The following is a 13,985-nucleotide window of genomic DNA, read 5'->3' on the forward strand; positions in this document are numbered from 1 at the left end:
GGGAGATGACGAGGCAGCGAAAGTGGGGACAGTAGGCACACGGGACATCTTATGTGTACAGCAAAGGCTGAGACTCTTTTTGACTTTTTGCCTACTGTGAAAATACATTTCAGGCACTCAAATATTACACTTCTGAAGGAAGGGTGACTTTTGTTTGCACCTGCCAGGGAAAAAGTGCCCTTTATTTGCAGCCTATCAATAGAATGACCTTTCCTTCTTGCCAATTTATGCTCAAGAAATACATGTGCTTGTTTTCCCTTTGCTGCGTGTTTCAAGGATCTTCCAAATTTGTTTGTTCAATGGTCCAGAAGCTTTCAAACTGACATGAGAAAATACACGTTTTTGCAGACTCATTTTCAGTTGGACCTGAAGCAGCTGAAGCTAGAGATCAGCTAGAATTAATCTGTACCTAATGAAGAAAACTTGCTGAATTTCTATAAATGCTTGCCTATGACACATACCCAGAGTTACATAAGAAGTCTGCCATTTATGCAATCTGCTTTGGCAATATTTGTGTTTGTATTCAAATCTTCTCCCTTGTGAAAATGAATAAATCAAAACCTTGTAATTGCCTATCAGATTATAGCCTGCACTTTGGAATGCATATGGCTACCTCAAAGGCAAGAACAGGCTTCAAAAGCCACTTTCAGGTTTTCAGAGTTGATCTAGCCAGCAATGCTTTCTTCCTGCTGTACTCAAAGCAGATGCTGTCTTTGTCTTTAATGAAACAGTACAGACGCACCATAATTTTATATAACTGCAACAAAAATTTAAAAAGTAAATTTAGATTATTCTTACATGTGGGGCTATGTGGCAGATATAGATGTATTCAAATGACTTTTGCCTGTACTCCAAGTTCTCTGGAAATCACATAGCCATGTTAGCATGACATTGTACCCAAGCTGAAAATCTCTGCTAAAAAGAAACATATGTTATCCTGACTGAGCACATGTTGCATGTTAACATTGTGATACTGCTTCTGTTCTGTGTCTGATCCACATTCAGCCTTCTGGGAGCAATGTAGACCTCCTACTGATCTCTTTCCCTTCTAAGAAGGTGAGATGCGAAATTGGCATCAGGTCCTCTTCTGAACTGCTCCATAGTGACAGTACATTTCATGTACCTTTAGATGATCATAAGGTCCTTTCCAATCCTAACCATTCTATGATTCTATGTCAGCAGTATCAATTAGCTACTGTTGGACTGGGTAATGCCTGAGACTACAGCAGAAGCTCATACATGTTATGCTCCTGCATGCAGGCAACCAGTTATGCCAGTTCTTTATATCTTAAGTGCCATTTAAAAAAAAAAAAAACAAGTCTCAGAAATGGCTGCCTGCACTTCCACAGGTGTTTTTTAGGAGGCAGGAAATACAGGGTCAGGTTTTTAGGACATTTTCTAAAATGACTGCTCATTTGAGTGGGGCAACACGTATCCACTAAGGTGCCTGATTCCTGATGGATTTTAGCACGTATCATGGTGGTTAGATTCCCATGCAGTGCACAGAATGGGTTACTTGCCTAATTTGCCAAATCAGGAACCATGGTTGCGTTATATGCATCACATATTAATCAATCTGACTTACTTCAAATGCAAAAATTTGCATCATGTGAATCTTATGAAAGTGAAGGGACATGCAGAACTCATAAACCTCATTGACTCAGAGGGAATGGGTTATACACCAAAGTCAGATTAGTGACAGAGGTGAAGTCCCTCAGCCTAAGCCTCGAAGAATAAAGTTTAAGGGAATTTTAATCAAACTGTGACATGCATGAGGAGCAAATGCAGGAACAGCTACAGCAGAGTAATTTGTCATGCTGTGGTAAATTTGGATGGTGTCTCTGAGTCCCTAGCAGCCTGTGGCTAGCAGTTGAATTCCTCTTGCCTTACATGTGGTGTCTCACAGAGGTGCACTGTATTAACTGTGTTTTGATGAGAGCCATACTGCCCTTCCACCCTCTGTCAGCTGTATTGAGGCCTCTTTCAAAAGCATCTTAAAATATTATCAGCTTAACCAGTAATATAGAAGTCATGCCAATGTTATTTACAGCCAAATATGTATTTAATATACACTAAACTAACCTGTGCTTTCAGGCAATAACAGCTTTGATGAGGTAGCATCCTAAACTCACTCCCAGCTGTTCTTGTCTATGTCAATGGTCTTTCACTGCTGCTTCTGCTCAGTGTATTCTCAAACAAATGGCAGTGTTAGCTGCATAAACTCTTAGCTGAAATTGCTTCCTTACTGCAAGCACTTAATCATATTGCTCCTCTATGTTTGCCGTAGAACAGAAAGCAGCAAACACTCCCACAGGGAGAGAAAGACCCATCCTGGGAGGTGCAGGGACCATCCGTGAGCTTTTTGTTGTGGCCTCTCAGCTGAGACTGCAGCCTGAATTGGGAACGTTTCTCCTTCACTGCATTTCAGCACAAAGTGACAGTGCTTTAAAGTCAACCTATGAGGGCACAGCCCTCAAACTAGCATGGCCTGTTGAATTAGGAGGCAATTCAAAAAGTTGCTCAAGTGTTAGTTACTGATTCCTGGGTGAGAACTGGTAAGACAGTGCAAAAATTTCTAGTCCCTGAAGCTGACTTTGCCTTTTGAACAGACTGGATTACTTGGGCAGCTATGTTGGAAAGGCACAGTAAGCGAAGAGGCAGGAAACATCAAAATCCTAGATACCTTCCAGTTGTACTTCTCAAGATTACAGTTTTATCCCTTCCTTTCATCATCCACATGCCAGGACATGCATTCTTGGGGCAAGTGTTGTGTCATTAATGGCATTTTCCCATATTACTACTCAGAGCTACATGGCACTGCAGAGCTGTCATGTTTGTAGCAAGTGTCAGGCCTCAGAATGAGGATTTGTGCCAAAATACAAGGCCACAGGTGTCAGATATGCTCTGAAAATTGCTCCTAGCCATTCTGTCTACTAACTTAAAATCCTTTAGCATCTTCAGGACTGTGATTTGAGCTAAGGCTCTGAGCAGCTAACAAACTGGGAGGTGGAAGCAGCATTTGGCTGCTAGCAGAATCCAGCAGATGGAAGAAAGGACATGTCCGTAGTGAAAGAAGGGGCATGGTCCTCACCACAGTCATATCAGCACAGTGTCATCCCAAGCTCATTAGGCTTGTTGAGATGGAAAGCTTATTAGTTCATGTACATTGGCTTCCTTTCACAGCCAGACTGCTTCCTGAGGCTAAACTAGCATGCTGGCACATGTGCTACACCATATTGTCATACCAGCTAATTTGACAGAAGTTCAGACAGCTAAACATTTCTCTCCTTGAGCACTGTAGCTCTACTCTAGGCAGCTGGGAGGGTAAGTTGTGACTGAGCTGTGGCTTTTAACACTCTTACTTGTATGATGCTGATAAGCATTTATGATCCTGCCCCTAGTGCCTTTAAAAATCTAGTCCTAAAATATATGTAGGTTTCCAGAGTTGACAGATAGCTGACAATAGCCTGATGACTTCAGGAATAGCTGTTTTCTTCAGTACAAGACATTTTTGTGGACCACTGATATAGCTTCCTTTACAAGATGTGAATTGTCCTTTCCCAGCTCATATTGATGCTCTCAACAGAAACGTGCAAGTGCGTAAATACAGCCAATGTGATCTTTCATAGACACATCTCTTAATGAAAACCCCATATTACTGTTAGTATCAGGACAATGGACATTTTTACAATTTCTGGACCTTCAATTTCCTTTTCTTTTTTTTTTGTTGTTTTTGTTTTTGTTTTTTTTTTTTTAACTTTGCTTGTGTTCATTCTTAATTATGCTCAGGCTTCTTCATTTGTTAGACATCACCATTTAGCAATCCATATCCTAGCAGCCATGACTTTGCTTTTAGGAACTATCTAAAATACCTGCCTATTTAGCAGTAGCATATTCTTTTTTTGCCACAGCAAGTAGGCTAGGAGCGTGCTATCCTTCAGAGACCACTAGCCAAGTAAATAAAATACGTAGAGTCAAAGAGTTACATTCTGAACCAGAAGATGCTTTCCCACACTTCCCAAATGCTCTCCTTCCAGTTCCCTTCTGCCCCCTTGAAGCTTTTCTACCTCAGCATTACTGCTACCTGTTTCCTTCACTGTTCTCAAACCAGCTCCAGTAGCTCTACACAAAGATGCCATTTTGCCGAAACCAAAATGAGCATTATTACTTCAAAACTTCACTTCTTACTGCTACTGAATATTAGACTTTTGGATCATGAATAGGGTCAGGTATATATGGTCTTTGTGTTTGGATCGTAACCACAATACTCAACTATGCAAATGATTTTCTTTAGTTTTGTTAATTTCTGTTTTCCACTTCAGTTCTCATCATTTGGTCTCTTTTTATCTTTCCTCCTCACATGTAAAATAAAAAAAAAACTGCTTCAGAATTTTTAGAAAACTTTGCAAAAGAACCCCACCCTAAAATTCCTTCTGTACTGTTAATTTCACATCTGCAAAAGCAGATATGAAAAAACTCTACCACCCACCTTTGGTCAATAAATATCGTTACTGCAAACAAGCATGAATTGTAGGAGCTGAACAAATCAAGATGCGCTTTTGACAGGTTCATTTGGCAGTGTAGGAGGATATTCTACCATTCTAAAAATACGTTCTATTTTCACAGACATTTTGAGATGTCTCTGTAAGTTCTCTTACAGAAGATGGCCCAGGGCCCATATGGTACAAGTCAATCTGACAGATGTTATATAATAATCTTCCTTGATTAAACTAGTACAAGACATTCTCTTCTCACCAACCAAATAAGCAAGAAAAACCCCATCCATTCTGAAATTAAACACCACCAGCTAGATAGACATGGTAGAGCTAGATCTTGTTATAATGAGCATAGTGGTCATGTTCAAGAAAACCTTGCCCCTCTATGTCATGGCAGGAGCAATATCAGATAAGGTAAAGAGACAAACAGGACTTATTCATTCTAGAGTTTTTATCTGTGTATTAATTTCAGAGCCAGGTTAGGGAATAGCAATATATGCCAAAATAATTCTTTTAAAGGAAAGCAACTGGAGAGAGGGACATATTTCAGCCCTGATAATAATTGAATTACTTTGCACAGAGAAACTGAAAGCAACTAATTTGCAGAGAAAGTCTCTGATATTTTGTGGGAAAAGAAAAGGTCTTCAAAGATTTTGTATCAGACATCGTGGGGATAAGATTCATATATCTTTTGAAATGCGCATAGGCAATTACTTTTTTGACCAAATCTGCACACAGAAAGGGCACACTGGGATATCTTCCCAAGGGAGTTTACTGAAGTGGCCTTAGGCATCCGGCATCTTCTAGGAGCTCATTACAAATACCATCAAATAAAAAAGTCTTCAAGCTTTTCTTCAAATTGCTCAAAACTGATCTGAATCTCCAAAGTTGTTGATGAGAGGGAAAAGGATGTAATGAGACCATGCTGCCAAAAAAGACAATTTAGCTCCGAAACATCTGTGCTGATCACCTAAATTAAACAGACAAGAAAAAAAACCCAAAGTCTAACTACCTTTAAACACTATGGCAGAAAAATCTTCAAGCGTTTGCACATAGACTTTTAATTTTCTTCTACCGAATATGCTCATGGAGGCTGCGGGTTCTGGTTTTGACTTGTTTTTCGAGCTGTTAAAATTGCTTCAAACATTTAAATGTGTTTTATGTGTGCTACATGTAGTTTCTGTGTGCAGAGCCTCACCATATTGTGTTTTGATTTGAACCTAATTTTACAAGCCTGCTTTTTTGGTATTTTACTTATATTAGTAGTCATGTGGGGATGACTGTAATTCATTACTCTCATGAATCATAGAATAGTTAGGGTTAGAAAGGACCTTAAGATCAGCTAGCTCCAACCCCCCTGCCATGGGCAGGGACATCTCACACTAAATCATGCCACCCAAGGCTCTGTCCAACCTGGCGTTGAACACCGCAAGGGATGGAGCATTCACAACTTCCTTCGGCAATGCATTCCAGTGCCTCACCACCCTTACAAGTAAAGAACTTCTTCCTTATATCCAATCTAAACTGCCCCCGTTTAAGTTTTAACCCATTACCCCTTGTCCTATCACTACAGTCCCTAATGAAGAGTCCCTCCCCAGCATCCCTATAGGCCCCCTTCAGATACTGGAAGGCTGCTAGGAGGTCTCCACGCAGCCTTCTCCAGGCTGAACAGCCCCAACTTTCTCAGCCTATCTTCATACAGGAGGTGCTCCAGTCCCCTGATCATCCTCGTGGCCCTCCTCTGGACTTGTTCCAACAGTTCCATGTCCTTTTTATGTTAAGGACACCAGAACTGTACACAATACTCCAGGTTAGGTCTCATGAGAGCAGAATAAAGGGGCAGGTTCACCTCCTTCGACCTGCTGGTTACACTCCTTTTGATGCAGCCCAGGATATGGTTGGCTTTCTGGGCTGCAAGCGCACACTGCTGGCTCATGTTCATTTTCTCATTGCCCAACACCCCCAAGTCCTTCTCTGCAGGGCTGCTTTGAATCTCTTCTCTGCCCAATCTGTAGCTGTGCCTGGGATTGCTCCGTCCCGGGTGTAGGACCTTGCACTTGGTATAGTTAAACTTCATGAGGTTGGCATCAGCCCACCTCACAAGATTGTCAATAAATCTTTACAAAATTGGATCTGTAGTCTAGATCCAGTAAAACTGAAATCAAAGGGCATTTTATACAATAAGGCTTTTGTGGATCTAGAACTTTGTTACAGTTTAGGATTTGTTTCTCTCCTTCCCCCTCTCAGAACAGATAATCATCCCATCTTGTTTAATTGCTCAAAACTGTATGTTTATGCTTATTTTTACACAGCAACCTGAGAGAGTCAAGGCAGGAAAAGAAAATCCTCTGGTCTAGTGGTAATAGCACTATATCTTATACAGGACTGTCAGTCAGAACTCTCAATTTGATGCTATCAATTCTGATGTAAAGGCATTTAAACATGTAGGAAAACTCCCATTCATTTCATTGGTCTTGGCATGTTTGTCTAAGTCTCAGCTACAGCAACAATCTAGTGTTCATCTTGTATAAAATTACACTTCATCTTATTGTACCAAAACTCCTGGGAACTAATTACAAGTCTATTTTTATGGCAAGACAAGCATATTAAAAGTTTACAAATTGGGCGTATGTTTACTTTCCTTAGCTCACATACTGTGCTCTGGAGTATTATTCCCATATGCAAACAACACCGCAAATATAAATTGCGTAAGTGAATTCCCTGTTTTCAGAAGCAGCTGTTTAGTGTAGCAGTTACTTCATCTCTTTTTCAGAAACAGATACGAAAACCCCTGAGCTAGTTCTCCTTCATGCAAGTAGCAAAGTGGAATACTGTAGTAATTATTTTATTCGTCTTTTTTTTATTTTATTTGAAACTAAGTGTTCTTTCATGCAATTAATATACTAATGGTATTGAGCAAAATATAAAATCATGGACCTTATGTGTTTAATGCTAAGCATGTTTTTCAGTATTTTGATAAATGGAGCTCTACCCACCTCCTTGTGAATGGATGAGGATAAATTTGATTCTTTGAACTCAGAGTCTATGTTTTGAACCTGGAGCTATGCTTTTGTCATTCTTTGAGAGGTGGTTTTGCTTTTTTCAAATGCAAGGGCTAGGTATATTTTCATTTGTTAAAGTAAAAACAGGTGCACAGTTTATTTGGTAATGCCAGGTGACAGGATTTAAAAGAAACACCAGATGCTATGAGACTTATGATAAAACTATGTATTTCCAGAAGGGGAGAAGAAAATCACTGAAACATTGCAGATAAGGGGAAAGAACAGTTGTGTGGATACTCATACCTGTGTACTTGACCTGGCTAAGAACAGCACACCAGATGTAGAAATGTTAGAAGGCACAACGTCCCCAATGTCTTTATACCTGCCTGACAAAACTCCAATCCAGCAACTACTTTCACCTCTCTCCAGCACTTGAGGCCATAAAGACCATAGACAGTGTGCAAGATCCATCAGCAAACACCACCAGTAGAATATTTGGATTTAAGCACTCTAATACTGTATTATTAAACTAAAAAAAATCAGCCTTGCCATTCTCCAGAATAATTTTGTGGAAAAAAATTACTGTCTGTCCATTTTTGGTACACTTATTTTGGCAGTATTATTAGCAGCTGCAGGAGTAGTCTCTATCTAGATGGGAATTTCAGAGCTGAGACTACTGAAACCTAAACATCTCACAAAGAGGAGATTATTTGAATTGACATTAGTGGATTCATGTATAGTGATCGAATAGCCCACTGTATATCGTAGGTATTATGACATCTATATGTTGTTCTGAGCAAACTAGAAACCTCTAAGTTCTTTGGAACAAGTAGCATTATCATTAAAACATTAGGAGGATTAATCAATACAGTTGAGCAGGGCCTTCCCCTGATATTGAGGGTGTGGTATACCTATTTAAACAGGCACTCCTTAAAATCAGTCCCAGTTGTACTTGTAGTGAACAAACAGGCTTAACTCACCATATTTGTCAAACCTTAAAAAACTATGTCAATAGTAGCATGGCTGTTGCATATGACTTTTTCAGAAGAAGAATTAACACTAGAAATCAGTGTTAATTCCCTTAGCTATTGTTTCCATAGACCTCACACCTTTTTTGAACACTTGCAGGGATGGCAGCCTGTTCCGATGCATGATCATCCTTTTGGTGAAGAAATTTTTCCTAATACCCAGTCTCCGCAATTCTTATGCAGAGTTTGATGTGAAAATATTGCACAGCAAAATGATAAATGCTAAATGGATCTCATTTTTTGTTCACTCAGGTCTCCCTCACAGTGAATTCCTTCTAGGGCTCTGTAGGCAATATTTGGGTTGCTGTGTTGATTAATTGTTTAAAGTAAAATTTGTAGAGGTTTACTGTGAATAAGGTGTGGAAGGCTTTGAAACAAAAAACTTGCTCATTTTTAAATACAAGCTCTGCTGAAATTATTCTTGCTCATAATTACCTCAGATTTTCATAAAACATACCTGAGACTGTCCCTAACTTTTTTTTTATTCCTAATATCTGAGAGCATAGCCTCAGAGTATCTCTCTATGGCACTGACTTGAATAGCAATGACGTTTTATTTTCCTGTGTATCTGAGTCAGAGCTTGGTCCTAATTTAGTGTCAGACTGCACATTTTCTCTTGTGAAACCTAAAAGTAATCTGATTGCATACAGTCCATCCATGGAACTGATTAGAATTTGATTTCTTGAAACAAACCCAGAAATTTAAACAGTCCTTGCAGAGGAAAGAAGGTTAGTTATCAGCACTGAGGATGTGGATTCCTCTCTGGCTTCACTTTCAGTGGAAAGATGCCTGAGCAAGTCACAGACAAGAACATTTCTCCAGTAACACCCAGCTGTTAGGATGTTACAAGTCTCAGACTGGTTTATCCATGCAGTTCCACGCCCAAGCTAACAAGCCTGCCCAAGCTAATTGTATGAGTATATTGACATACCGGAGCAATCCCATGGAGGCCTGCCAGGATGATAAAAGGGCTGTAGCACATGAAGTACAAAGGAAAGGCTAGGCTGAGAGAACTGGACTTGTTTAGCCTTAAGAAGAAAAGGCTCAGGGAAGACATTTCTGCTGTCCAAAATCAGAAGTTGACTCTTCTTGGATGTACACAGTGCAAGAAGCAGTGGGCCCAAGTTGGAACAAGGGAAAATCTGACTCAATCAAAGGAAAAATAAAATGAACTATGAACTTCAGCTAGGGAAGTGCTGCTGATGGCATGGTCATAGCGTATGTATAGAGATGCATTAAAATAAAACACAAAAAGCACTGAAAGAATTTCAGGAATGTTTTAAAGTTCTGGGAGATGGCAGAACATGATATCTATGCATAACATTTTAGTGTGTGTAGTATTCTAGAGAGGTTTCCTGTGGCAAATATCTCTCATTCTTTAAGCCATATTCATTTAAATCCAACAAAGCCCTGGAACTACCAAAGCTCTTCTTTAAAATTAATTTCTGCTACTTAGTTACTTAGGCTTTTATGAGGAAACAGCACATTCCCTATTTTTAAAACCCCAAAATAGCTGAAAATCCATTTGCTTAACAACCTCTGTATGCAATTTCTGTTCAAAACATTTCAACTGTACTTTGTTTTTATGCTCCAAGTTCAGGTACTGTAAAATATTCAGAGTCAGCCATTTGTTTTTCCTGACTAGTTCAAACATTCTGAGATATGATGGTTTCCTGAGAATGAAATAATGCTACCTTGTGATCAAGGATATTCGAGAGGATTACAGAAATGTATTTCACTGGAAAGCAAAATGAACAATGAAAAGACATTTTTCCCATCTTCTTCCAGAAGAAAATATTGCAATTATGATTTCCAGTGGTGGGAAAAGGATACTGATACTTTTTATTGTCCCCTCATTATGTTATCTTAATTTCTATTCCTTTTCCTTAAATCTAATGCTTATGGTGCTACACCCCCATACTTAGGCAGCCATGCTCCCTCATTCACCTACAGTCAAATGTTCATTGAATCAATCAATAGGATTTAAAAACTGTAGTGAATTCAGACTCAAATATATTTTGACTCCCATTTCATAACTTCAATCACAAAAGGAAAAATGAAAACTCCCATTTTCTCAGGAATTCAAACCTTTCCTACTACTTAAGATTACTCACATGGTGTGGAGCCACTACAGGTGCCTTCCACAACTCTCCCATCTTTTCAGGCACATCTGATTCAGTCGGGATCAAACCAGAATACCTGCACTAGCAAATGGCACCTGATGTTGAATTTAGGTACACTTCAGAGTAATGCAGAAACGACTCTCCCGAATGTTAGTGGTAGTGCAAGCAAGCAAAAAAATGACTTTAAAAGAGTCCTAACTAGGACTTGCTTGCCCTTTTAGCTTTTAGCAATCAAGCATGCTCCAATGTTTTAGGAATTAAATCCAAAGATGTTCCAATACAGGAAAAAGGGTGAAACCAGACATTAAAAGCTATTTAGGCATGAGATGAGGAGGGTTTACGAAAGTGTCTGAATGATTAAGCAAACCTGTAGATTTCCCTGGTGCCTCTCTGTATCCAGAAGATCCCAAATAGTTTTACTATCCCAAGTCTAAAGAGCCAATTTGCCTATTAAGCAATATAGTGATATTCAGGTGACTGTGTAATTAAAATTTAATTACTGCATACTTTATTTCTCATTAAGTTTACATTTTCATTCAGCATTAATGCAAGCTAACTACTCAGGCAGAATGTAAACAAGTGCTATTATAAAGCATGTATTCTGTGTTGCTTTATGTATAGACATCAGGTGATAGCAGTAAAAAGGAGTAGTAGTATTATGGGACAGTATATGAAAGACACGGGAATTCACTGCTTAACAAATAATGCTACTTTTTTTTTTTCATTAGGCAGCAGATATTTTCAAAGGAAACTCAGTAAAAACCACGTAGCACCTTTATCCCATTTTAAAATTGCCCATGTGTTTATCCGGCATGTTTCAATTTGTATTCTTAACCTAATAACTCTTCTCAGTTACTACTATCCTCATTTAATCTTTGTACCAACTGCTCTGCTACCTCACCTGTTATATGAATGCGGAGCATTTTCTCCAAGCTTGTAGTCTGAAATATAAAATTAGAAATAGATCCTGCATGTTATTCTATTAAAAAAAAAATAAAAGAAAAAAAAAATTGCTGTCAGTTGGACAGCTCTGAACTACAAATCTGAAGCATAAATAAAATCCAAACACCCCCATCTCCTTTTTATTTCAATAGCTCACACATACACATTATCTTGACCTCACTAACTTTATGAAATAATCAGTGTTAAGCTAGGCTTATACTGTGGGGGATTCTATAGTGTGAAATTAATGAGCTGGATGGGATCCCTTATATTTGGGAGGCAGAAGGAAGTTCTGTGGGGAGGTGTGAAGTCTACTCATGTCAGTGGAAATGTGTTGTGTGGGCACTGAGGTGCCTTTAAGAGGATTTCCGTAATCTGACATTTTCTTGCTTTCAGGAGTGTTCTTTGCATGGATGTCATACTTACTCAGCCTTAACTGAATCAAAGTTCTCTGTGGGAATATGCACAGTAAGTAGGGAAGCACTCAAAGTAAGGCTGGTGAAACAAGCCATAGGTTCTGACGTCACAAGCAGCTAAATTCAGCAATGTTGCAAGCAAGCTCACAGGATACCAACCCTAACCTAGAGTGAATCTGGAGCAGAAATATTCTATTAGTCATCATTTCGACAGGATATTTTCCCTGCTACCTAGCAGTGTAGTATAAGTGGGACTAGAAGCATTAAAGATTTCTACTGAATTTATTGAGGTATTAGCCTTACAACAATTTTGGTATAACATAGTTTGGCATAAGTGAATTAATGTTATTCAAAATAAGGTAGAATTGATTAGCAGAAAAGAGAAAAAGTTATGAATTTTTTTACCAGGATATATAAACTGTGTAACAGAGGGTTGTTTTGTGGTGTGTTTTTTTTTTTATTTGATACCTGGATTTGTAGCAAGTTATCTGCAAAGTAAATTTGTGCGAATAATATGAAAACATAGTGTTACAATCAGTGCTGGCTTTGGTTGCTGTAACTCGAAGTCACCAATTTGTATAGCCAAGAAATTTTAGGAATTGCTAGCAGTATGCAAAGTGGTTAAGGTGCATATAGGACATAAAAAAATGAGCAGCAGAGAGAGGAAGTAAGGTTGGTGTTCAGAATTTTAAGAAATGTAGTAAAAGCATATTTAGGAGAAATAGTCATTGTTAGAGGAGTTAACTTTCTATAGCATGATGTGTATTGGTGTTAGGCTGCACTGTTAAGTTATTGAGCAAAGTTTTGTGCGTGGAAGAATATAGCAGAATTCTGACATTGCTATGGTGGGTTTGATAGGAGATAATTGTTGATACAATAAGAAAAACATTAACTTTACCAATATCTCTCCAAAGTAAACCTTAGAACTTGTAATTATTTGAAAATAATAATTAACAGAAAATAAAAAATACGGACTCCATTACTTTCAGTCTATGATGCTCTATCATAAAACCACAGAGTAGTTTAGGTTGGAACAGACCTTTAAAGGTCATCTAGTCCAACTTCCCTGCAATAAGCCACTACATCTTCAACTAGATCAGGTTGTTCAGAGCTCTGTCCAGCCTGACATTGAAAAGCTTTAATTTTACTTTTTTTCCTTAGCTTATGGCCTCTGTAGAACTATGAAGGCTAACTCCGTTTGCAGCATTTTGTGCAAAAAAATTCTACACCTGGATAGACCTGATTATACGATGACATCTATATAGTTTTCCATTCCCTTTTGTTTACATTTTAACATTTGTTTCATTTTGAATGCATGAAGATTTTGACTGATTAATAATGTACTGTTGAAAATATACTGAAGCAAAACAATTCTTATCATGGAACTTTGATAAGTTTCTGTTGTTTGTTTTTTTACAGATGTAAACATTCACAGTGATAAAAAAAGACCAGTCAAGTTTTGTTCTTACTGTCATAACATTTCTTTGCATAAGAATGTATTTTCTTCTTGCAACATAATTATTTACCTTCTTTGCAGACCCAAGCCCATTATATAGTGTCACTGCTATTTATTTCTTTTTTACTTTCAAATAAAAATGACTGTCTAATAATAATGGAGTTATTTTGCCTTGCTGAGTCATGGTATCTGTTACTTCAGTAAAGGAATTTTTGTGTGACAGATGGTGGAATTACTTCATTTAAATAAATATTAATAATCTGTCTGAAAGACCTTTGCTTCTTCCACCTACATTTTTAGATACAGCTACTTAATGCTCAGCACTGTAGCTCTCATACAGGAACACCTTCCAACTCATCTACAGCTGCAGGAAGAAAACTACGCTATCACCTTCTATCCACATGGCCTTTAATTGTTTAGCTGCTCAGTACATGAGGGTTTTATTCCTTTATTTAAAACACAACACTTATGGAAATAGAATAATAACTGGGAAGTGGGTCAGAAACCTTCAAAATTATACCA

The sequence above is a fragment of the Neopsephotus bourkii genome, unplaced genomic scaffold (assembly GCF_033783945.1).
Source record: "Neopsephotus bourkii isolate Nb327-2 ecotype Australia unplaced genomic scaffold, CSIRO-AGI_Nbou_v1 NB_1767, whole genome shotgun sequence".
Lineage (NCBI taxonomy): Eukaryota > Metazoa > Chordata > Aves > Psittaciformes > Psittacidae > Neopsephotus > Neopsephotus bourkii.